The 23,802-nt window shown below is 34.8% G+C and overlaps 1 pseudogene across 1 annotated transcript; it reads left to right on the top strand.

Moving 5' to 3' along the window:
• The first annotated feature begins 9,105 nt into the window (after positions 1-9,105).
• Positions 9,106-22,225, top strand: LOC110596178 (annotated as a pseudogene). Its single transcript, XR_002482297.1, has 3 exons — positions 9,106-9,305; positions 13,488-13,492; positions 22,216-22,225. The product of XR_002482297.1 is annotated as an up-regulated during skeletal muscle growth protein 5 pseudogene (transcript).
• The last annotated feature ends 1,577 nt before the right edge of the window (positions 22,226-23,802 follow it).

Here is a 23,802-nt window from a genome sequence, read left to right as displayed (position 1 = left end):
TCATTATTGAAAATAGGGTTAAGGGAAATACTGTATTACTGTAGCTCTTGGAGTTGTTGCATTTTTTATATTTTCACTGGTCTGAGAGGCTGAGTTGCAAGAACATATAAATCATAAAAATGTTTTATGGTTAGTGTCTGCTAGTAATTTATATATCAGTGTTAAATTGGTTAATAAAATCTCACTCCTCCTTGTCTTGATAAGATCAGCCACATGGGAGAAGAATTTGGATTGAGAAAGTGGGTGACTTTAAAACAAGAACATGCTGTAACTTAGGGCAAGCCTGGGTAGATTGTTAAACGGGGGTGGTAATTACCATTACAATAGCAGCAAGATAATGTGTCCCTAAAAGATGAAGGATGCTGACACTAATCATAGTAAGAGCTGTATTTGTTTAACACTTACTCTGTGACTGATAGGTTTCTATGTACTTTATATGAAGTAACTTATTTAATCCTCCTAACAACCTATGAAGTGTGTATTATCAGTATCACCATTTCACAGAAGAAGAAATTGAGTTTTATGACCTAACCAAAGTTCATTCGGCCATACTCAACTTTAAGTTCTTTAAAGTAGTTATTTTAGTTAAAGGTGAAGGCAACAGGTTTTTCCTTCACCATCTCACTAGGCAAAATCATAGAGACAGAAAGTAGAATAGAGGTACAGAAAGTAACCCTGAGGTTACTGGGGATATGGGAGGAGGGAATAGGAAATTATTTTTTAATAGTTACCGAGTTTCTATTTGGGATGATGAAAAAGTTCAGAAAACAGATGGTGGTGATAGTTACACAACATTGTGAATGTAACAATGCTGCCGAATTATATAACAAAAAATGGTGAATTTAACGGTATGTATATTTACCTCAATACTTGTTTAAAATCAAGCTTGAGAATGAAGTCAACATAAATCCAAACATTTGTTTAAGCAAATATTTATTAGTCAGTGGACATGAAAATAGTTCAGACAACCTGCTCTGTAATTTCAGTAAAGCTTCAGGTCCCAGGCATTTTGGGTATTCCTACCATACCTTACATGAAAGCTTCACAAGAGAAAGGCAACAAAGTCTTGGGAAAAAGCCCAATACATTTATGGTCAGCATCAGGTATAGAAAATGTGATATATTATTGGCTGGACCAAGAGGACCATTTCAGAATCAAGCCTCGGGACCTTTTCAAAAGATCTAGATAATTCTATACCGTCAAAAGACCTTGGTACTTCTATCTCATTCATTCACGAATGGGGAGGGCCTCTCAATTTAACTCAGTCACATATTTTAGATATTTCTGTGTCAGGCAAGTTAGGTCCTAATTGAAAGAAAAGCAAAAAAGGTATCATAGTCAAATTTGGTAGTTTGGAAGAGTTTAAGAAAAGACTGTTCCTTGTTATAAAAGATGAGTAGTTGAATATGAAAGTTTTAAGATCCAAAATTTTTTAAATGTACTTTTCAACACATTTTTAAATTTAATGTTTACATATGAAAAGTTCTGACTTACACCCATAAAGCTCAATACAACATTAAAAAATATATAATGTGAAGGAAAGATTTTAAGTTATATTCCAAATACAATTTCTAAAATTTCATAATCCCATGTAGATGTTGAAATGCACACTGAGAGTTAACAAATGGGATGCGTGGGATTTGAAAGTTAAATAAGTTTGGAATTTTTACCAGTCAAGCAATTTTTTTTGACCCACTGAACTATTATATGAGGTTTGAAATAAACCCTATTAGTAAGACATTACTATTGTTCCCAATATTTCACCCTTTTTTTCAGCATTTCAGAGTTCTTACCACTATTCAATTTAAGGAAAGCATTGTTAGCAAATGAATTAGGTATTTTTCTTTTCCTGAAAGATTTTTTTCTTCTCTGGTTTGGGAGGAATTAGCAGAGGGGAAAATGTCATTCCATCTTGCTTGCTCTAGGATCTATTACCTAACTCTGATCACTCCTGAATAGTTTTCTCTAAGCACTGATGCTGTCAGTTTTTACTTTATAAAGATGTACTTTTCTGATGTTTGGCCTTGTGAGTGTTGTTTGGTGTTTCTCTTATATGTGTGTGTTCTGCTTCCCCAAATAGGCAGTTAGATCCTTGAGGGTATGTGTTTCTTATTTTGCATTCCCATACAGTTTTGCGGGCATTTGGTTTTTAGTGAGTGCTGATGCACTAAACTCAGGCTTCAAATGCACAGAAAATACCCACACATTAACAAATACCTTCATTTTAGCTAGAAAAAGAATGAAGCTACTAAATTTCCAAGCAAGGTTTACAAGTGTTCCTTACTCTTACGTCTCAGATCCTGAACCTTCGCTAAACAATTAGGGAAAGGATTTGTTCACATTTGACCCTGGTCATTATTTTAGTAGGCTACAAGATAGCTCATGAGTATCATGCTTGCCTTAGGGGCTGAGCACATTGAAGACAAGGGCAAGAAAATTCTGAACATTCTTTGAGATCAAATGTAAAGGAAAAATAAGAATCAGGGTTACTGTGTTTAATATCTCTACTCTTGGGAAACATTCTAATTTTTGGTTGACTGGGAAAAGAAGGAAGGCTATAGGAGTGGATGGAATCCTATAGGTATCAGCAAACTGTGACCAAAGAGTAAAATCTAGCTCAGAGCTTGTTTTTGCAAATAAAATTTTAATGGAACATAGCCATGGCCATTCATTTACATAGTGCCTATGTCTGCTTTGGAGTTACAATACTTAGTTGAACAGTTGTGACAGAGTGACTGTTTAGATCACAATGCTTAAAATATTTATTATATGACCCAAACAGAAAGTTTCCTGCCTCCTGGAATACTACATCTATAGAAATTATTTTTGGTATCAATCCTGACTTTTGAATATTGCTTTAAAGTAAAAATAAATACATAAATAAAAGTTGAAATTGTTGGTTACTATTATAGTACAAGTGAGGGATGCTTTCTACTTTGTGATTCCTTTTGTGGTGTGATTTGGGGCACAAACTTGTTCCCAAAGAGGGAAGATGCACACTAATTTATTATTAGTCTCTCGCTGTCTCTGCCTCTGCCTCTCTCTCTCTCTCTCTCTCTCTCTCTCTCTGTGTGTGTGTGCGTGCGTGTGTGTGTGTGTGCGTGAATTAATCTCCCACTTCTCTTTTCTGAAAGATAAGATAATAACCTATAGAAGAGTTGAGATTTGATCTCAAAATATGGAGGAAGCAACAAAAAAGGAGTGGAACTAATGTCACATATATTATCTCACTGGACTCCACAACAATCCTGTAATCTTAGTAAGGTATAATTACCCTATCCTTAAATAAAGGAAGCTGACTCTTAAAGAAGATAAGTGAACTGCCTAAGGTTAAGTAGTTAATAAATAGCAGCAACAGTCTTCTAATTCTCCCTCTAAATTCTAAATCCCTCCCTCGTATGCTCCTTTGCCTCTTCAACATCTTTGCCATTTCCTTAGAGGCTATCGTGCTAAAAGTATAATTTCCTCTTTCCTAGAAATATAATTCTGCCTTCTGGAACTTAGAACCAGTCCCATTAGAGTTGTTGCTATAACTTGGCTCAATATAGAATCCACAGAATAAAAATCAAATCCTCCAAATTTAAAGATGTTTCTCATTTTCAGTTGAGGTGTCTATTGGTCTACAAATTACTAAGCTGATAACCAATAATCACTCTGTTTTATCATAAGTGAAATAGGTCACTGCTCTGTGTTAAATTACAGGTGCTACAAATTCTGAATTAAAATTAGGCAAACCATCCTTTTCATGTAACTAAGCCTCACAATTAAGAATGTATAATAATTAGATTTAAATTGGGGTAAATCATCAAAGAAAGTTAGGTATCCTGGGAGCTATTTACATGCGAACAGATGCCTATGGAAGTTAAATGGAGTGTGGAAATTTCACAGCATGCTGTAGGAGGGGAGATAAATTAATAAAACGATCACATCTCAAGTTGTGTCTGGTATGAAATAGAATTTTCAAAGATTCCTATTTCCTATTTCCAGTAGTAAAAGACAGGAGAAAATTCAAAATAGTTATTTTGATAAATAGGATTACAAAGAATACCAACACAAACAAATATATTTAACCTCAGTTGCACACAAAGAAGACTAAATATACATACATAGAACAAAAATAGTCAACAAAAATGTTTAAATATTCGTAAATGATTACTGCATGTACGTCATCAATAAAATTGGAAGGACACTCTGCAAGACATTGAGGCCCCATGTCCAGGTAGACTCCTGAACACACACACACACACACACACACACACACACACACACAAACAGATGGTTACTTTAATGGTAGCAAAGTTCAGAGCCTATCAAACACCTATGTGAGTTGACTAAATCAATCAGATTTTAGCTTAAGCCCAATCCTCTGCTCTGTTTTCAGAGAACTGGAGTCAACTAGAAAAAGCCACCATTTTATATCTTAATACCTTGAAGCCATATTTAATCTTACATTATTGGTTACCTTTGTAATGCCCTAATTAGGCATTCACACATTGGATGTGGTTAATTAGCACTTGAATGGTCTAATTAGAGTACACTTGCCTGTTTTGTCTTCCTTGTCTCATAGCAGAACAACACAAGAAAGTATAATAATTTACATATTAGCTATTGAAAATTATTTTTCACTGGTGAAATAAATGCTATTTCAATATATAGACACTGGTGAGAAAGAATGAACAGGTATCTCTGCCTTACATAAGCCAGTAAGAGCCTCTGAGTGGCCACCTTCTGCTAAGACTCTTCTCATTCCCCAGGCTAGCTGAACTTGGACACTAAAATGTAGTTCGTGTGTATCAAGTGAATTTTTCATGCAGGTTTCTTGTCAAAGAGACTAAAAAGCTAGAATTTCATGAATTTACAAGAACAGACATTATCTGTTTGCTACTAAGTGTTCTCATGTTTGGCAAAATTTGATTTGAAATGTCGGGAAGGAAAACTTCTCTCTACCCTCTTAACTTCTGTAGCTGGGTCTGAGAATTAAACTGACACAAGACAAATTAACAGAAGAAAAGTATACAAATTGTATGTAATATTTTTACATGCACACAAGAGTTTTCACAGGAAAAATGAAGAAACAAAAAAGCAGCTAGGACAAAGACATATACTTTTAAACAAAGAAATAATAAATTTGTGGAGAAGTGACAAGACTAAAAAGGTGTTTGGTGTTAATAAGTGACTAGGTAACATATGGAGGAAACTAATGGAAGATAAGAGATTTTTAGTAGGTTTGTTTCAGCTACGACTCACGGTCTCTGGTGATGACTGTTCTCTTCCTGGTATAGGTAGGGTACCTTTCTCATGGGAAATTTTATGATCTGTTTTCAAGTAGAAAGGGGGAGGTCAGAGAGCTCTCCCTGCATCTGCTGTTTCTCGAGTATCTTCAGCTCAAAATAATCAATATACCAGAACAGCATGTTTTAGCACAGTATGTTCTGAATTACTTCAGAAACTTTACTCTAATTGTAATTTACCACTTGGAAGTGAGGATACAGAGGAGGAAGAACAGACATAACCTTTTCATCTTTAACAGACTTTGGATTTCATATATGTATATGTTGAAAGAAACTTCACCAAAACAAACACACACACACACACACACACACACACACACACACACACACACACACACACATAATAGTAAGAATCTAAATAAAAGTAAGATGAAATAATTTATTTTAAAGGTCTGGTGGTATATGGAGGATGCCCATCTCTGGCAAAAAGACTCAACAATTTTCAAAAATACACTACATTGTTTTGAGTCCGTTTGTAACAATGTTCCAATGAATTCTGATGTCTCATTTTTATATGCTCTGAACTGGTGTGCATACATCTAGCTTCTCCCCGTTTTAAACCAGAATACTCTAACTGATAATGATCCTTGAATGTTAACTTCTTTTCCTCAGATTCAAGGTCCTCATTGATGGTGGGGGGGTGACTGTATTAATTTTTCAGGGCTGCTGTTACTAAGTACAGGCATGCATCGCTTTATGGAGAAATATGTTCTGAAAAATGCATCATTAGTTGACCTCCTTGTTGTGCTTACATCAGAGAACAAAGTTGCACAAACCTAGATGGTATATATAATTTTATTTCTATACATTTTTCTTTTTTATTTTAAAGATGTGGGTCACTATTTATATATTTTCATATGGAAAACTAAATGTCCTAGCACCATTACTGACTATCATTTCCTCTACTTGATCTGCAATGCCAATATTCATTGCCCTATATCAGGTTTCTATATATGCTCCATTATAATCCTATAAAACCACTATCATACATGCAGTCTGTGGTTGAACATTGATATGTGGAACATTGCTAAACTACAAATTCGTTGGTTTAAAACAACAGAAATTTGTTATTGTACAGTTCTGGAGGCTAATGGTTCAAAATCAAGGTATCAGCCGGGACATTCTCCCTCAGAAACCTGTAGGAAATAATCCTTCCTCGCCTCTTCTAGTTTCTGGTGTTTGTAGCAATCCTTGGTGCTCCTGTTTTGTAGATATACCACTCCAATCTCTACTTCTATAATCACTTAGCCATCTTCCTTCTTTGTGTGTCTCTGTGTCTTCACACAGTATTCTCTTCTCTGTGTGTGCTCATGTCCGGATATCCCTCTTCTTATAAGGAGACCAGTCATGTTGGATTAAGGTCCAAACTAATGACCTCATCTTATCTTGATTATATCTGCAAAGACCCTACATACAAATAAGGTCACATTCACATGTACTGAGGATAAGAATCACAACAGATCTTTTGAAGAGTACAAAATTCAACCCAGAACAGTAACCATTTGGTCACCGTATGAATGGTACTTTGGAGAGTATATTCTATTAGTAAGTGTAATGAAATAATAAATGTAAGCTGGCATTGTTCCAAGCAGATTGAATGTATGATCACCTTATCTGTAATACAAACTAGCCACCCACTTCAGTTTTTGTTTTCATGTTGACCTACAAATTCCCTTAATCTCTAGTTTGATTGAGTCCTAGTCCACAGGTTGGCAAACATTTTCTGTAAAGGACTATCTAGTAAATATTTTAGCCATCATGGGCCATATAGCCTGTTTCACTCTAGACAGTACATGAATAAATGAGTCTGATTGTGTTTCAATAAAATGCAATTTACAAAACCAGTTTCCTGGTAGATTTGGCCTGAGTGTGATAGTCTGGCAGTGATTACTGTAGACCACATAAGGGGAGGGAAAAGAGCATACTCTGTGAATTCCTGCAAGAATTCTTTATATATTGGTGAGATTAATGTGTTCTTTGTGCTATTGGCTGAATTGTGTCCCCCCACAATTTATATGGTGAGGTACTAAACCCTAGGATCTCAGAAAGTGACTGTATTTGGAGATGGGCTTTAGAAAGTTAATCAAGGTGAAATAGGATCATATAGGTGGGCCTCAATCCAATATGACTGATATTCTTATAAGAAAAAACAAGATTAGAACAAAGATAGCACACAGGGTTGTATCTGTAAGGAAATAACAAAAAGGTGGCCATCTTCAAGCCAAGGAGCGAGAACTCAAAAGAAACCAAACCTGTGGATACCTTATTCTTGAATTTCTAGCCTCTGGAATTGCAAAAGATAAATTTATGTTGTTTAACCTGTGGAGTCTATGTTATTTTGTTATAGCAGCCCTGGCAAACTAATATTCTTTGTGATATAAGATGTGATATAAGATGCAAATGTTTTTTCACCTCTTAATCAATTGATTTGGTTTTTGTGAGGCAGAAGTTTTGATTTTGATGGCATAGAATATATCCACCATTTCTGCATATTGTCTTTTACTTAAAAAATCTTTCCATATATATTATTCAATGAAGAATTATCCTATGTTTCCTTCTGATGCTTTTATGCTCCCATATTTTGCATATTTAAATTTTTATCTGTTTGCAATTAAACCTTATATGAGTTACAAACTGTGTATGCAACTTTTTGTTTTTCCCCAGATTGCTATCTAGTTTTCCCAGCACCATTCTTTGCATATTTTATTTTTCTCATCACTGGTTTATAATGCCACCTCTTTCATACCTAATGTTCTGTATATATAAGTATCTATCTCTAAAATTCCTGTTCCAGTCTTTCTAGTTCTATGGTAGTATTGCATATGGTATTACATAATTGAGTTACTGAGCCTTGTTGGTATATATCTCATAGGGCTAGTTTCCCTACATTGTTCTTGTTGTTTTTCAGAATTTTTAAAAGATTTAATTTTTTTATTATATTAAATTTGTCTTGTCCCTACAACTCCACAAAAATATTTCTGAGTTCTCTTATCATTTTCACTAGTTTTAAAATGATTTCTTTTGGAGCTTCCAGATATAACATTGTATCATCTGTAAGTGGTAATAATTTTGCCTAAACCTTTTCTCTCTTGTTGAACTGCATTGGTGAATATCTCCCATAGAATGTTAAACACAAAAGGTGAGAGTGATCATCTTTACCTTGATCTGACATTTAGTGTGAATGCCTTTACTGTCTCTTCATTGCTTAGTATAATGGGTTGAGATGGGTAAATGTTTTCATGTTAAAAACATATCCATTACATATGAACACATCTTTCTTGAGCAACTACTGTATACTAGTATCGAGGTAGAGACTCACTGTTGCCTCATTATTAGGCACAAGTGAAGGCTATATTTCCCAGTATCCTTTTATGTAGGCATGAACACCAGCTGAATTGTAAGCAATAGAATTTGAGCAGAAGAGACATCTGTCATTTGTAACCTGAAGCAATTAAGAGGTGAGAACCTACTCTCTTTTACTTTGCTCATTGGAAGGCCAGACAAAAGAGGTTCTGTAAGAGATTACAAGGATGCCCCGAGGGAAAGCAGTTTAAAAAAAGAAATATGTCGTGATGCTTGCTCAGCACTTGGAGGTGGAAAGTAAAATTTGATACACAGAAATCGACAGCTTCTATAGAATGTATGAAGACAGCAATCAATTAAAAATGTAAAGATAGAAATTATTTAATTTATAGTAACATCAAAAATGAAAAAAGGGAGCCAATTGGCACGAGAGGCTGAACCACCATGGCTGCTGGCCGAGCGTGGGAGGGGGTGTGTTCCCATAGGGTGAGCGGGCTTCGTCAACCGTGGCCAGACTGAAATCATGGCAGGTCCTGAAGCTGATACCCAATTCCAGTTCACTGGCATTAAAAAATATTTCAACTCCTACACTCTCACGGGTAGAATGAACTGTGTATTGGCCACATATGGAGGCATTGCTTTGATGGTATTATACTCCAAGTTAAGATCTAAAAAAACTCCAGCTGTGAAAGCAACATAAATAGATACTAAGTTAAGCTCCCATGCTTAGAGAAGCTGATGTCAACTCATCACATGATGATTCAACTTGTACAATAAATTATGAACCTGGAAAAAAATGAAATATGGGCCATTGCCTTGCTAAGCTGTGTTCTTTGAGCTATGGCCACTACCATGTTTTCCTAAGCTTTGGACCCCTCCCCTGCCTTGGGGAGGTGAATCCTCTCTTTCTCTAATTTACTTTCTAAATAAACTATATTTTTTAATCTAAAAAAGTGAAAAATGACCTAGGAGCAAACCTGAACAAAAAATGCTGACCAATATGAACAACAAAAACTTAAATCACATTTGAAGAACAAAATTCAGTATGTGAACAAACTAAAAGGTCTACCATGAATTTGAGTAAAAGAAAAACTTTACACGATACCAAATCCTCCAAGAAGATGTGTGCACATAGTAGAAGGGCCAACTTGTCCTGGTGGTGTACTCAGAACTTTTCTGGTATTTGCACTGAAAATCCCACATCTTGGGCAACTCTTCAGTCTCAGGCAAACTGAGAGGATTAGTCATCATAGCATAAGGTTATATTTATTGCAATACTCTTTGTAAGAGAGAAAGGTTAAATCTACCCAAAAGTCCATCAAAAGTGCACTGTTTTGAATAAACATGCTACACCTAATCAACGGAGTGCTCTGTAGCATGGTGGGAAGATGGAGTGTGAGAGGGGAAAATAAGTTTGAGAACTATGCATACCTATGGAGTGACTTATTGGACTCGTATGAAAGAAAGAGTAGGAAGAAGGAAAGAAGGAAGGGAGGGAGGGAGGAAGGGAAGGAAGGTCAGATGAAAATTTTCATCATATAACTGTTTTATAAGATACTGAGTAAAGTACATATTTACTTATATTTTAAAAAATAAACAATTATTTAATAAACAATTGATGACTTTAAAACAGATAATGATAAAATGAGTGAGGAGACAGGAATAGGAACTAAGCCTACCCAAATGTATAAGCTTTTATCATCTCGTCTTAGGAAAAATGTACATTTTAAAAGACTATTAAATCAAAAAGTAAAAAAAAGATTATAAAAATAAAAAAGAAATGGAAACAAATGATCTGTGTATCAAGTTGGTGACAAAATCACAGAAAGAGGAATTATTTCAAGTAACTTTGAAATACAGTATTTTGAATGAACATCCCTAGTGGGATTTATTCCAAAGACAAAAAAGAACGTCAAAGTTGTCTTAAATTTCTATCAGTAGACTTATAATGAAATGAAACTGGTATTCTTATTTTGAAATTATACACTCAGATACATACACACACACATATATGGTTGGAACACATAAAATTGCTAATATGCTTGTAACTATTTGATTCATTAAAAGTTAACTTAGACTGGGTGCAGTGGCTCATGCTTATAATCCCAGCACTTTGGGAGGCTGAGGTGAGAGGATTGCCTGAGCCCACAAGTTCGAGACCATCCTGAGCAACTTGGTGAGACCTCATTTCTACAATAAATCAAAAAATTAGCCGGACGTGGTGGTACATGCCTGTAATTCCAGCTACTTGGAAGACTGAGGTGGAAGGATCACCAGAGCCTAGCAGGTTGAGGCTGCGGTGGCCATGAGAGTGCCACTGTGCTCCAACCTGGGCACCAGTGAGACTCCGACAAAAAACAACCAACCAAAAAAGTTAACTTAAAATGGTTCAGCCTAATATAGATAAATAGATGGACAGATAGATTAGAATCAAGCAAATAAATAACCGTGATAATGTTAAGAATCAAGATTATGACCTAAGAGAAATTGTGTATAATTTGAATAAAAATTACAGCATAAAATCAATATTTATTTTTCTTTTTCTAAAATCTGGTGTTTTCCTAGCTCTACCAAGTTAAAAAAAAATAGAGTCAGTAACAACTTAGTAGCAATTATCATCCCTCTCATCCAGATTATTTTCTCTGAATTTTATTTTTTTTCTGAAAAAAATTAGGTAGGGCTGCTTAGAGAAAATCAGCTCCACATCTGGGAAGGATAATTTGCAAGATAAACTTGAGATATCTTGCGCCTACAAGCAAAGGAAAGAGACAGCAAAATGACCCTGGGGTTGACTTGAAATGTCTTCCACTGATAAGGAAAGAATGACTTAGGAATTAAAAGAAAAAAAGTCTATAATGCATTAAAGTATATCAAAATATGCTAAAATTCGTAAGTTCATTAATGGTTCTTAGAAAAAAAAAACTAAAGATCTCTGGAGATTGCTTAAGTATTATGTAATTATTCTGAAAATTGAAAAGAACAAAAAGAAGAAGAGGAGGAGGAGAAGGAGGGAGAGAAGAGAGAGAAGAAAGAGCAGGAGGAGGAGGACACAAGGAAGAAGGAGAAAAAAGGAGGAAGATACCTCAGCAGATAGGTCAGATAAGGACTGACAATTGACCATGGGTTTTAGAGATATGGAGGTTGCTGGCGAACTTGAAAGATGTGTTTTTGATGGAGCGGTGGAGGAGTAAGATTGAATGAATTTGGTTTTAAGAGAAAATTGGAGAAGAGGTAAGTCAAATTAGCAAGGAATTTTTTTTTTGGGTGACATTCTGCCGCCAAAGATCACAGAAATGGAACAGTAGCTACTACTCGAGGATGGGGCAGGGAAATGTTTTTATAAGATGAGAGATAATACAGTTTGCTTATATACTGATCAGAACGACATAGTACTGAGAGAAAAAGTGATGATGCAGACAACCTTGAAGATAAGTTTTGAAAAGGTGCTTTCCAGTAGGTGAGAGTTATGCTAGAAACTGGCCATTTCTGACAGATGTGATACTCCTGTAACAGACAACCTCTGCTTGATTTCCCAGTTGACCTGGCCGAGACACTCTGAGAACTGCACTCTGGTCTGGGATTCATTCCTATTTATTTAATTCTCATTTCTTCTCTCTTGACTTTCGGAGGGGTCAGACCTGCCAAAACTCTCCCTGCCTTCTGCTTCATCACACTTTAGCCTTCGCAGATGGTTCTCCAGCAGATTCTATACACTTCAAACCCTGTGTTAACATGTACTTCTTGGTGGACCCAGATTAACTTACCCTGTGGAAATATCTTCAATTATGCTTCACGAGGAAATAGCCATTTGATAAAAAAATTCTAATTCTTCCATAGAAATCCAATATATTACATATTCTCTTTGTCTTAGTTTGGCAAATTATTTTACCTTGGAAAATTTGCCTACTTCATTCCAAATTTTGAATTTATTTATGCATAACTTAGCAAAATAACCTCTTATGATTTTTGTACTTTCCTTGCTTATTTTTTGTTTTGCTTATTGTGCTTTTCCCCTTTTGTGGCAATATCTCTTCAGCAGCATTGGTAAACATTTGGAAGGCGATTCTGGATAAAACAAATTGCTAGTTATTGAATTGCATCATTATCTTTTCTCTAGTTCTTGAATACTGTTGTGATTCCACTATTGTTTTCTTGTTGTCAGCAATCATCTGGTTATAGTTTAGAGTGATATTTTGATGAACTCCACTATTCACCAGGTACAAAGGTGACAAATATCATTTATTGTCTTTGTGCCTTGTCATGCTTGACTATTGGTTAATTTACAGATGACTTTTACTGAATCACATCTTTTCCACTAGTTAAATCAGCTCAGGCCAACTTAGACGGTCATTTGAATAGATACTTTTGTGTGGTGGGATGACCTTTGGAGTCATTAACCAATATTAATTTCTTTCTCCACGTCTCTTCCACTCTTTTTCCCTTCCCTTTGAGTCCAGTGAGTTTAGGGAGGAAATTAATTATTTTTCCCCAAGGAAGGTAGGGCATAAAGATCTCAGAAACAACAAAAGAATCAATTGAGTTTCTAAAACCGACTTTAAAAACCCATTAACAGATGTGGGGATTTAAAGGGACAGACTCTTGATTCTTAAGACCTGAGTTTTTGGAGAAAGATAAAGAGAAGATTTTGTATTTGGCATGCTTTGTTTTGTTTTAGATCTGGACGCTTGGCATCAGGTAACAAAAGCAAGTACCAAAATAAATTTATTTTCGCGTCATGGATGAGTAAACATGAAGAGTTAGGCTACTTTATCCTCAGAAAGAAGGTTGAGATTCAAGTGGGAGGAGGGTGAGGACATGTTTTGAGAGAAACATTAGTGGGGCCCCAGACAAGGGGTCCCCTCATATTGCAGAAGGCAGAGTTGGCATTTGTAGACTGTGTGCCTGCCCCTGAGGGAAGACTGCCTTCTACTAGGATAGGAAAGAAACAGGTTCCCCATTTAAAGGAGTGTCTCCATTGAGGTGTTCCAATCTCTGTTCTCATCTAATACCCTGCCTCATGATCACACACCTACAGTAACTAGTCAAGCATTTCATCAGGCATGGGAGGGCATTCTCCTTTTTAGTAGCCCAGGAATATGTTAGTATAGGGCCTGGAACATCCAGAGGAGTCCTTCTCCCATCTCTACTCTGAGGCTCTGAGGAAAACATGACAGTGCTTTTCTGAGATTACCAAGAGAGTGCTGAAACTATAACAAATGAGACAGGCGTGGAACTGTATGGGATAGGTTTTGTGGTTTTGTAGACGACTCTCTAACAACCAGAACCATCACATGTGACACCCTTAGTGCAATACTTAAACCTCAAGACACTGGGATTTTTTTTCAAATATAATATATAGTATATCATGTACATAATCATGCTTGCCCCCAGTCTTTATTTATATTTAAAATATAAAAAAACTGGTCCGGCACAAGGACAAGATTTTATAAATAAACCATTTTAACTCACTAATTATTTTTTGCTACTTACTTCTAACTCAATAGAGGCACTTCACTTTTATAAATAAAAAAAATTTGTCCATTCTTTTGCATTTAAAATTTTTAACTATTCGAGTCATAAAATTTGGCACTGATTGGTTTTGTATGGAGACTGCTAGAAAAGTACAACCTCCAACTGCCATACACATTTTCTTAGTAAACTGCTCTCTCCATAGAATTTATACAGGATAGTTTAATATATGACATCAGAAATACTGATAAAACTTTCATAATGTAAATGTTTTTATAGAGACATAAAAGGCATACCAACATATGTATTCAATTGAAATATATGTATTTATGTATTTATTCAATTAAAATATATAAAGTCTCCATATATGGTACCAACAAAAAAAAATCCTTTGGTCTTCCATGAGTTCTATTAATAGAGCACCAAATACACCTCACAACACTCATGAACTGTTTTCTTCCGTGTGTTCATTGAAATAGGTTGCTATATTGTATACAACTTAAACAATCCATAGTTTTTCTTCAGCTTCCCACACACTGGGGGCTTAATTTAGAAAAGAAATGTTTAAAAAACACTTAAATAAAATGCATTACTAATTAATATAATACAATAAAGACATTTTAATATTATAGTACATTCTTAATTATCACCAGAAAAAATCTTCTAAAAAAAACTGTCATGAACATTACATTGTACCATAGGCACAACTAGGTTTGGTCAAATTCCCTTTTACTTGAGCTACCCAATAAACTTATAATTCTCAAATGTCCAATCAAATCACTTATGTTGGTGAGGGGTGGCGATGAGTGGGCATAATGCAAGAGAATATTGAGTACACGATTGTCAAGAAGACCTAACAGATCATAGAGACCCGTTTGACCATTCTGATGATCTTAAAGAGACTAAAACAAGCTACTTGGGGGCCAAAAGAGAAGCAAAAACCAAACTGAGAAAGAATGGTAAGGTGGAAAAGGGGAAGGGAAGCAAAAGAGAAATGGTAAGATTAAGACCGATAGGGGAAGAAATAATATGAGAGAGTGTAGATTGGGGGTGGCTTGCTGGCCTGGTGACTGAGAAGAGAAGGGGAATAAACTAATACAGAATTATGCGAATGCTTTTTTTCATTGATACAATGCTTTGTAATTCTCGCAATAACTATTTAAAACAAAACAAGGAGCTCTAACTTGTCCCATTTTGTAAATGAGGCAAATGAAATCAGAGAGAAATCATTAACAGAAGCAAGCATACACCATGCCAGAATTGGGACTAAAAGTGGGTGGAAGCAATAGAATCCTAAATTAGTACTATGAGAGAAAGGTTCCCTTTCAAATTGCAGTATAAACCATCTTGTCCAATGGTATTCACGATATTTGCAGTGAAACTGAAAGGTGAGACCTGTGAGTTGGCATACATTAAAAGAAAAAAGTAATATCGACACATCTATTAAAAGTTCAGAATAAGAATAAAAAATGCTGTAAAAGTACAGTATTTCCAAACCTTATTTTAAAACAATTGAGCAAATTGCACAGCTTGACAAGTTCTGGTGACCAATGGAATGTTCTTTGTATATTTCAGGCTAGAGTATGTAGGTTTTGATTTTAGAAGTGCTTATGCAAGAAAAGATTATAAATAATGTTGTTGTCTTCATTCTCATTGAAAAGGCAAAGTATTTTATACGAACCAACCCAATTGCATATGCCATATAGCTTATTAGTGGGAATACTCTGGTGTTTTAAAGTCTGCTGAGGCACTAAGAAGTTAGATGATTCTGATGAAAAGCATTACGTTGACCATGGGGTTGTAGAAAAAAGAAGGTGAATATTTCAGAAATGAACAGCACAACATGTTTTCACCTATCAAACATTAATTGAAAATGGTTTATTTGGTAAAATTTATTTCCATCAGGTACAAACTAATCTAGCACTACCAATTTGGAGCTGAATTCAAGAGTTTAAAATACTATATAGTCAATTATTTTTAGTTTAGTTAAAATAAAATTTCCTGGTAATGCAAGAATAAGAGTTCATTACATAATACATATGTATATAGAGAAGGAATCTTAAATATTTTATAAACATGTCATTTTTGGAATACATTTGGATGATTCATTTAAATGATTTTTCTCCTGTATAGAGATGAACTCTAAAGAGGAGAGTCTCTATAATTTTAAAACACTTCCTAACTTTTTTTCAGTACAATAAATAGGCAACCAGATAATCTGGACTTTGAGGGGCATGTTGGCGACCAAGAAAATATTCTTGCTCTCAAAATCTTTTTACTTTAATTATCTGGCATTAGGATTCTCTCCTCAAGTACTGTCAAAGAGAATGGAAAGAGGGAGAGGCATCTTAACCGTTAACCAATTCTCTCTCTCTCCTCTTTTATTTATTCATTTCTATCTCCTTCATAGATACTTTTAAGAAAACCAGAAGACATGTCTTTGGGGGGAAAAAAATTACCCAAGTCTTGGCTTACTAGAAATGACTCTGGGAAATGCACATAATTTATCTGATTTTAAGTGACTTTTGTCAAGCAGAGATAGGAACAGCACCTATGACATGGGACCCTTGAGAGGATTAAATGAAACAATGGAATTAAAGTTCTTACCACAGTGCCAGGGGCATAGTAAACTCACAATAAACCTTTACCATTCTTATTGGGGAAAGAGTGTTGTCAATTATTCTAGTTATGATTAATTGGAAATTCAATTGATCTGCCCTGCTAATGATCTTCAAAGCAATTCCTGAAAAAAATAATGCACTGCCCTGTTTTTCTGCTACATATAAATAGTGGGAAATGAAAGTTCAACCTGAAATTAATTTCAGATGAAAATGTGTTCTTCGAATGGTCTTAGGGTAAAACTTCCTCTGACATAAAGGGGAGGTTAATGGCAATGGCCAGTTCAGCCTGGCACCACTGGAAGAACATGGTTGAATCTACTGTGGGCTCAAGGTCTACTCTTGTCTAAGTGGCCACAGAGAGATTTTATAATGCTAATTGCTGTGGTCTACCATTGACAAGAACCTGAGTCTAGGGACTCAGATGTTTTCAGCAATGGCATAATTTTGTATTACAACCAAATATCTAGGGAAGAATTTGAGGTCAACTAGTTTCCAATGGAATCTAATCAATTCATACACAGAAGTATGGCACATTTGCGGCTAGATTTAAATAGGTTCTGAAATGAATACTCAGAAAATATTATTCTCACTTAATTTAGATTTCTGTTAAGTTTTGGTGAATTTTGGCTCACTGGTGTGCTGGATGCATTAAGTTAAGATACTGTACCATGAAATTTATATGATAAAAATAGGTAATTATCTTCTTTTGAAGTAAAAGTGCATGCAGTTGTATGATTCTAAGTCTTTTTTTTAATGGAACCCAGTTTGTTAATTTTTTTTTTTGCCTATCTGAGAGCTCTGATTTCTCTTTGAATTCATTTTCAAGTTGTCTAGACATCAGCAGCTTAACCCTAGAGCTTAATTCCACCACTTTCTGAAATTTTTGTTGTTGAGGTCAAAATAACTTAGAAAGAAAAATAGCTTTTATGAAAAGTCTAATAAAAAAACACAACATTATCTTTATCCTTTACGTAAGAGTCTGTATTTATCTGAAGACCCATATTGTCAAATCACTGGGAAAGACATTTAAGAAACTTTCCTGAATTTACTTTTGTTTCCTTCATTTGCATTTCTGCTTCTAACTCCAAGCCCCAGCTTCGATTAAATTCATCTTTCTATTATGATAGATGAGAAGGACATGGTATATATATTTCTCAAGTGGTAGGCTCTTTTCCAAACATATTTTCTCTTCCTAACTTCCAATGGTTTCCCCTCACTTATATTTAAAACAAGTTTTCACAGAAAACTAAAAAACCACTTGGTGTCCTTAGAGATGCTCTCATGCAACTTTTATTTTGGGTTCACATGAGAAACAAATGAGGAACCATAATTGTGTGATAATCACTATAAAGAAAATAATATATTAATTATCCTGGGTTTTAGGAAACATTTTTACTGTATGTAAAGGTGGATGGAAGTGAAAGTGAGGAATTTCATAGGGAAAACACTCAAATAGGTAAAAAGATAAAAAATAATCTCAGTGTGAAATTATAATAACCTTCTTATCATTTCAGTCGAATTGAAACATATTTTCCTTGTGTTTGTGCAGTCTAGGGAATTAAGGATGTTAAAGAGAGAGATATCATTGTATGAACTCATTTGAGGGCAAAACCGTTGTCTTCTAAGACTTTAGTTTATGTTTGAATTAAAGTGTGCAAATGAATATTTATGATTGGATGAGTACCACTTAATAATAATTATGTTATTAAATTTATGTTCACATACTATACTTCATTAAATAAATTTGTAAAATATTCCTTTCAAACTTGTATTAGTATAGCAGATTTATATTTATTTCAGCAATGTTTTTAGTCTTTAGTTCAGTTAAATAAACTTTCATTTTCATTTAAGATTAATCTAAGGACTGGGTATCAATAAAGAAAGGTTTGAATGCCTGAAAACACATCTTCCTGTTTTTTAGTCCCTTCTCTATTGTATTAATTCCAATTTCTAAATGAGCATTTAGGAAACTAACAATGTTGATATTGAATAAATTCATGTTCTTTGTATGTTTTCTTTTGTGATGTGGTTAGTATAAGATTAGGGATACCTTCAAGGTTTGAGGTCTGGAAATACTGATTTGTTTTTCATAATTGCCTGCATACTTTTAGAAGTAGCATTCTTTTTGGTAAAATATAATCGGCTTTTCTCTTGTCTAATAATAACGTATGAGCTCTTCCTTTTTACTCAGTGCTTAACTGTGGTGTCAGGCTAAGCTAAGCCTCACACATTCTGAATATTCAATACTTTACATTTTATCACATTATCTTTACTGGTTGTAGTTCACCAATCCCTCGAAAATAGTTTAACAGCACTTTTCTGCTCTCCCCCAAATTAAGGTTTCATTTACACATTGTTTCTTTGTGATTTCTTCCCCCTCAGAAATAACCTCTTAACTATTATTATCACGTCCTAGCAGAAATCAGGGCTTAAATAGAGAAAGCTCACACAGAATTTCAGATCTCATGCTTATCTGTCTGCCAACCCGTGGTTGATTTGATGTTAGAAGTTAAGTGCCATCACTGACTTCAAGTGTGATGGATATTTCAAACTCTTATTTTATTTCATTTCTCAATGAAATGAAATAATACCATCAAAATTTGTTTTCCAGTGTAGAATTTTATGTATGGCTTTTAACAATCGATGGGTCATTCATTCCTAACCCCTATGTTGTTTGCTGGCTACCTGGGACTGTTAAATTGGATAGTGCCAAGGCAGCAGCAAGGGCCCCTGATTAACCTGCTTATTCATACAAGCTGTTTGGATATCTAGGAAATGATTTCACTCAAATTTTTCCACTTCATTTCAAATTGCCTTGCCTATAAATGTCAGTGTTTCTCTGTTGCTTTAGTATCTCAATAAGTTCCTATTACTTCCAAAGCCACAGAACAGTGGCTTTCAGAATGTGCTCCCTGGGCAGCATATCAGCATCATCTGGGAATTCACTTGAAATGCAAATTCTAGAGTTCTACCCCTAAATTCCTGAATCAGAAACTCTAAGAGAGGGTTCTGCAATTTGTGTTTTAATGAGCCATCCATGTTTGAAATCACTGTCAGATCTTATGCAGCTTATTATCTGTATTGCTTAGCATGGTAGCTATAGAGAGTAGAAACAATATCTCATACCATGATAAATTGCATTTAAAACTTCAACTCTTATATTCATTATTTTTAATAAGAGACTTTGCAGTTGCTCTTATTAAAGAGGCATAGGGTATTTTTCCATCCCTTCTATTTGTACGGTCTTTTACTTGCTTTGGCCCATAGTATATAGTGAAGGTGATTTTATACCAGTCCTGAGCTTGGGCCTCAAGAGTCCTTACATAGTTCTACTTATTTTCTTCTGTAACTTATCCATTACTATAAGAACATGCCTGGATTAACCTTCCGGATGACGAGAGTCACATAGAACTAAGAGAGGGTGCTCTAATCATCCAAGCTGAGGACAGCCTATATCAATCAACAGTTAGTTGATCCTCTGACAAGATCAGAAAAAAACGAGTTCTTGCATTTCCCCCCCATGGCTACAAGGTTAGCAGGTTAACTCCAGACATGTGAACAATAAACACTTACTGTTGTAAGCCACAGAGATTTTGTATTTTTATCAAATGTTATCATGGCAAGAAAATCTTTTTTTTTTTAGGTGTGATAGATGTCAGCTGATTGTTATTCTAGAGAATGGACTGTTTTAAACACATGAAAGACATGAAGACATTGCGTCTAACTCAATGTTATTTTGACATTTATAGTAGTCTAAAAATATCAGAACATAATTCACGAAGAAGCAATAAAAGCCCAGCATCATAGAATAGGAGAACTCCTAATTTAAGTTTATATCAAGCAAAATTTCTCCCGTATTGTGAAGATTCCCTGGCCTATCTTTTTGTCAAGAAGCAAATTGGGATTTGGATATAACTCTTTAGCTAACTTTAAAGAGATGTGATAAGTTCAGTTATCTGTGACTTAGCTTTCTTCCACTCGTCTTTTATTTCTTGGCCTTCTTACAGTCAAAACTACTGAACTGAAATCTGTCTTCTTTCTGAATAATACTTTTCAAATTATAACAATGACATTTCTTGAATAGTACCTTATGAAGCAGACAGAAATGCATTTTTTTCAGCTTTCCCCTCACATTCAGAGCGACATCTATTTTCTAATTAACTCTACATTTATCTTTTCTAAGATTGACAGAGTTCATCATTACAGATTGAATATTTATTATGAAACCATATCAATTTCTACAGTTTTTAAAGCACCAAGTAAAGGCCACTGCACAGAAGGATGTTTTGATGATAATTTAAATACTATTGTTCTTTTTTCTTAAACTTGAATTACTCACTAAATGGTATGCTAATTATCTTAAGCAGTTTTTGAAGTTTCTAAAGGAACAGAACTTTCTTGTAAGTTGCAATGGGAACCCTGTAAACATCAAGTTTATTGTAAGGTAATAGTTCTTAGCCTTTGGAGGTGAACATCAACTTCTCATATGGCTAAAAAGTTCATATTCCTTGACCACACTTCCAGAAATTCTGATTTAGTAGGTTTAGGGATAGGCCCAGAAATCTGGATTTACAACCATTGACCTAGGAATGTGTTACATGTTAACATTTTTAACACCCCTTTAAAAATACCAGCATGCGGCAAGTAGCTATTTAGAATCTCATATTTTATAACAGAATAATCATATGCTTTAAAAAAATTCAGCCATCTTCTTAAAAATATAGCGTATTACCTTACATAAGGTAGCAACAGAAATGAGATCATCAACGGTTTTTGGAAGGTCAGGTTTACGTTGGGAGACAATGAGAAGACTAGGAAGATGATGCAATTCACCATGTATTTACAATTTTATGTCTTACAACACATATGTGCAGTGAGTAATATATGTAAAACCACTTTTCAGTTTTGAAGTACCTTAGATATATAATAACTAGTCTTTTGACTATATAGAACAGGACTTTAGAAATAATTTCTTTATCATTAAAATTTTAAATCTGAGTGCCATCAATATGGGCAAGGAAAAGTTGGTGTTGATGCAAGAATAATATTAAACAATTTCTGAAAAATATAACTGAATGTCTTTCTAAGTTATGTTTCAGGATGGATCTAAGATAGCTGTGAAATGATGAATAATCTGAGACATTTACTTTCAAAATTTCTGAAAGCATAATAAAAAATATTGTAGAGAATCCTTGGTACTCAGCTAGCTATTGAGGAACCTCAAGAGAAAAGATTATAACACAGAAAGTCCACAGTATACCCAGTTTATATTAGGTGGCTATTATAAACTGAGTTTGAGACAATGCACCTGAAAATTCTTTGAATTCTATGCAGTACCAAGAAAAATCGGGGATAGCTCTAATTATGAATGATCACATTCAAAGACTTCACCTAAGAGTCAGACTTACCTTCATAATGTTAGATGATATCCAATTGAGATACCCTATTGTTGACAGGTATTGTATTCCAGAAAGTTTGCCCCTTCAGAATAATTTTCTTTTATTTAGAAGGACTATTGTACTGTGTTGAAGCTGATTCTTAGTATACCCTTAAAATGTGCCTGAATATCCAATGTGTGCCAAATCTTAGAATAATAGGGATAAAAAGGCAATTATCCATCTGGGGTCATAACCCACATTTTTTTCTTGGGCCCATCCTCTGTTGGACTGGATAGGATAGAGTACTAGGTTGAAATCAGACACATGGACCACATGTCTTGAAGTTATTTTAGTGTTTTATAATTCTCCAACTCTACCAGTCAGCTTGCTCATTTAAAAAAATCTGATATATGAGGATTTTTAACATTTCCATTCCTTACATTGGTGCTTAATGCCATCAATGGGTTAGAAAAACCATTGAAGTAACTATAATAGAGAAAAGAAGCCTCACTGTTTGGTTTTGGAAAATTATTTCCTAAATCAGATTCTGTTATTTGGTGGAATGCAGCCCAAATGTAAATGATTAGAATCTTATCATTAAGATAATTATGATAAAACTAAGAAAATACTGTCAATGCAAAAGGGAAACCTACAAAAATATGTTGCTTATAGTGGATTGCTAAACATCTCTTATATTCTTTAACTCATGAACTAAATAGGAACAATGTTTGCATTTAGTTATAAGTATGTGACACAGGTTTAAATTAGAACATTCTTTACTGTATGGAAACTAGACCCCAATTTTGCTCTCTCAATTTTTTTTGTAATTTGATTCATTTAATAGATATCCATTTAGTGCCTATACAATGCCAAGCACTAGTTTTGGTACTAGGGCTACAGCTGACAAATAAACAGACACTAGTAGGTGGCACTGATTTAAGGAATTGCACTCTAATACATTCTTTTGCATCTGATGGTAAAGCATAACAACAGCAGTTGTGGAGATAAGCACTGGCAGTACCAAAACTTTTGGTATGACTATGTGGTACCTAGGATTGAGGAGCCAACATTGTAGCAAAGATGTACTGGTACACTGATTCTGGGCTTGGACGTGTGAATTACTAGGTCTAATGGGATATTAACAAACAGGAAACGAGTGCTGCAATATCTTGCAGAGAACCATGTGTCTTTTTTTTCTTCCTTTTTCACCCTGTGACATGAAGGTTTGGGGAGTCCGTAGGGAGGACACTGAGACACCCAGAAGCCAAGAGATGGTGTGACTTGTCCAGATAATCTCATCTCAGAAGAAATCACAGAGAAGGAGGAGAAAGAAAGAAATGACTGATTCTCAGAAATAAAAGTAAATATAAACAAGTTGGAGACATCAAACTAAAAGGTTTCTGCATGGTAAAGGGAACAGGAAGAAGGTGTACAGGACAAGAAAAAATATCTGCAAACCATATACCTGATAAGATGGTAATATCCTGTTAGTTTACTGACTTGATTCTGTTCCTTTTGTTTTGTTTTGTTTTTCTCTCTGTAAACCCCATCTTTGTATAGAGGAATAGCATACCAATAAGGAGGTTGGTTAGCTTGTATGTTAGCATCATTGTATGTTTTAGTTTTTTTTTTTTGTATGGGAGTTGGTTAGTTTGTAGCTGTGGTTTATTGTCTTTATCTGTTCAGTTTTTGTGTCTCCATTTGTTGGTACACTCGTCTGTTTTCCCCCTTACTCCTTTC

This window comes from Carlito syrichta, unplaced genomic scaffold (genome assembly GCF_000164805.1).
Source record: "Carlito syrichta isolate Samal-C Ts95f unplaced genomic scaffold, Tarsius_syrichta-2.0.1 Scaffold307066, whole genome shotgun sequence".
In the NCBI taxonomy this organism is placed as follows: Eukaryota; Metazoa; Chordata; class Mammalia; order Primates; family Tarsiidae; genus Carlito; species Carlito syrichta.
This window is presented reverse-complemented; position numbering and strand designations above follow the sequence as displayed.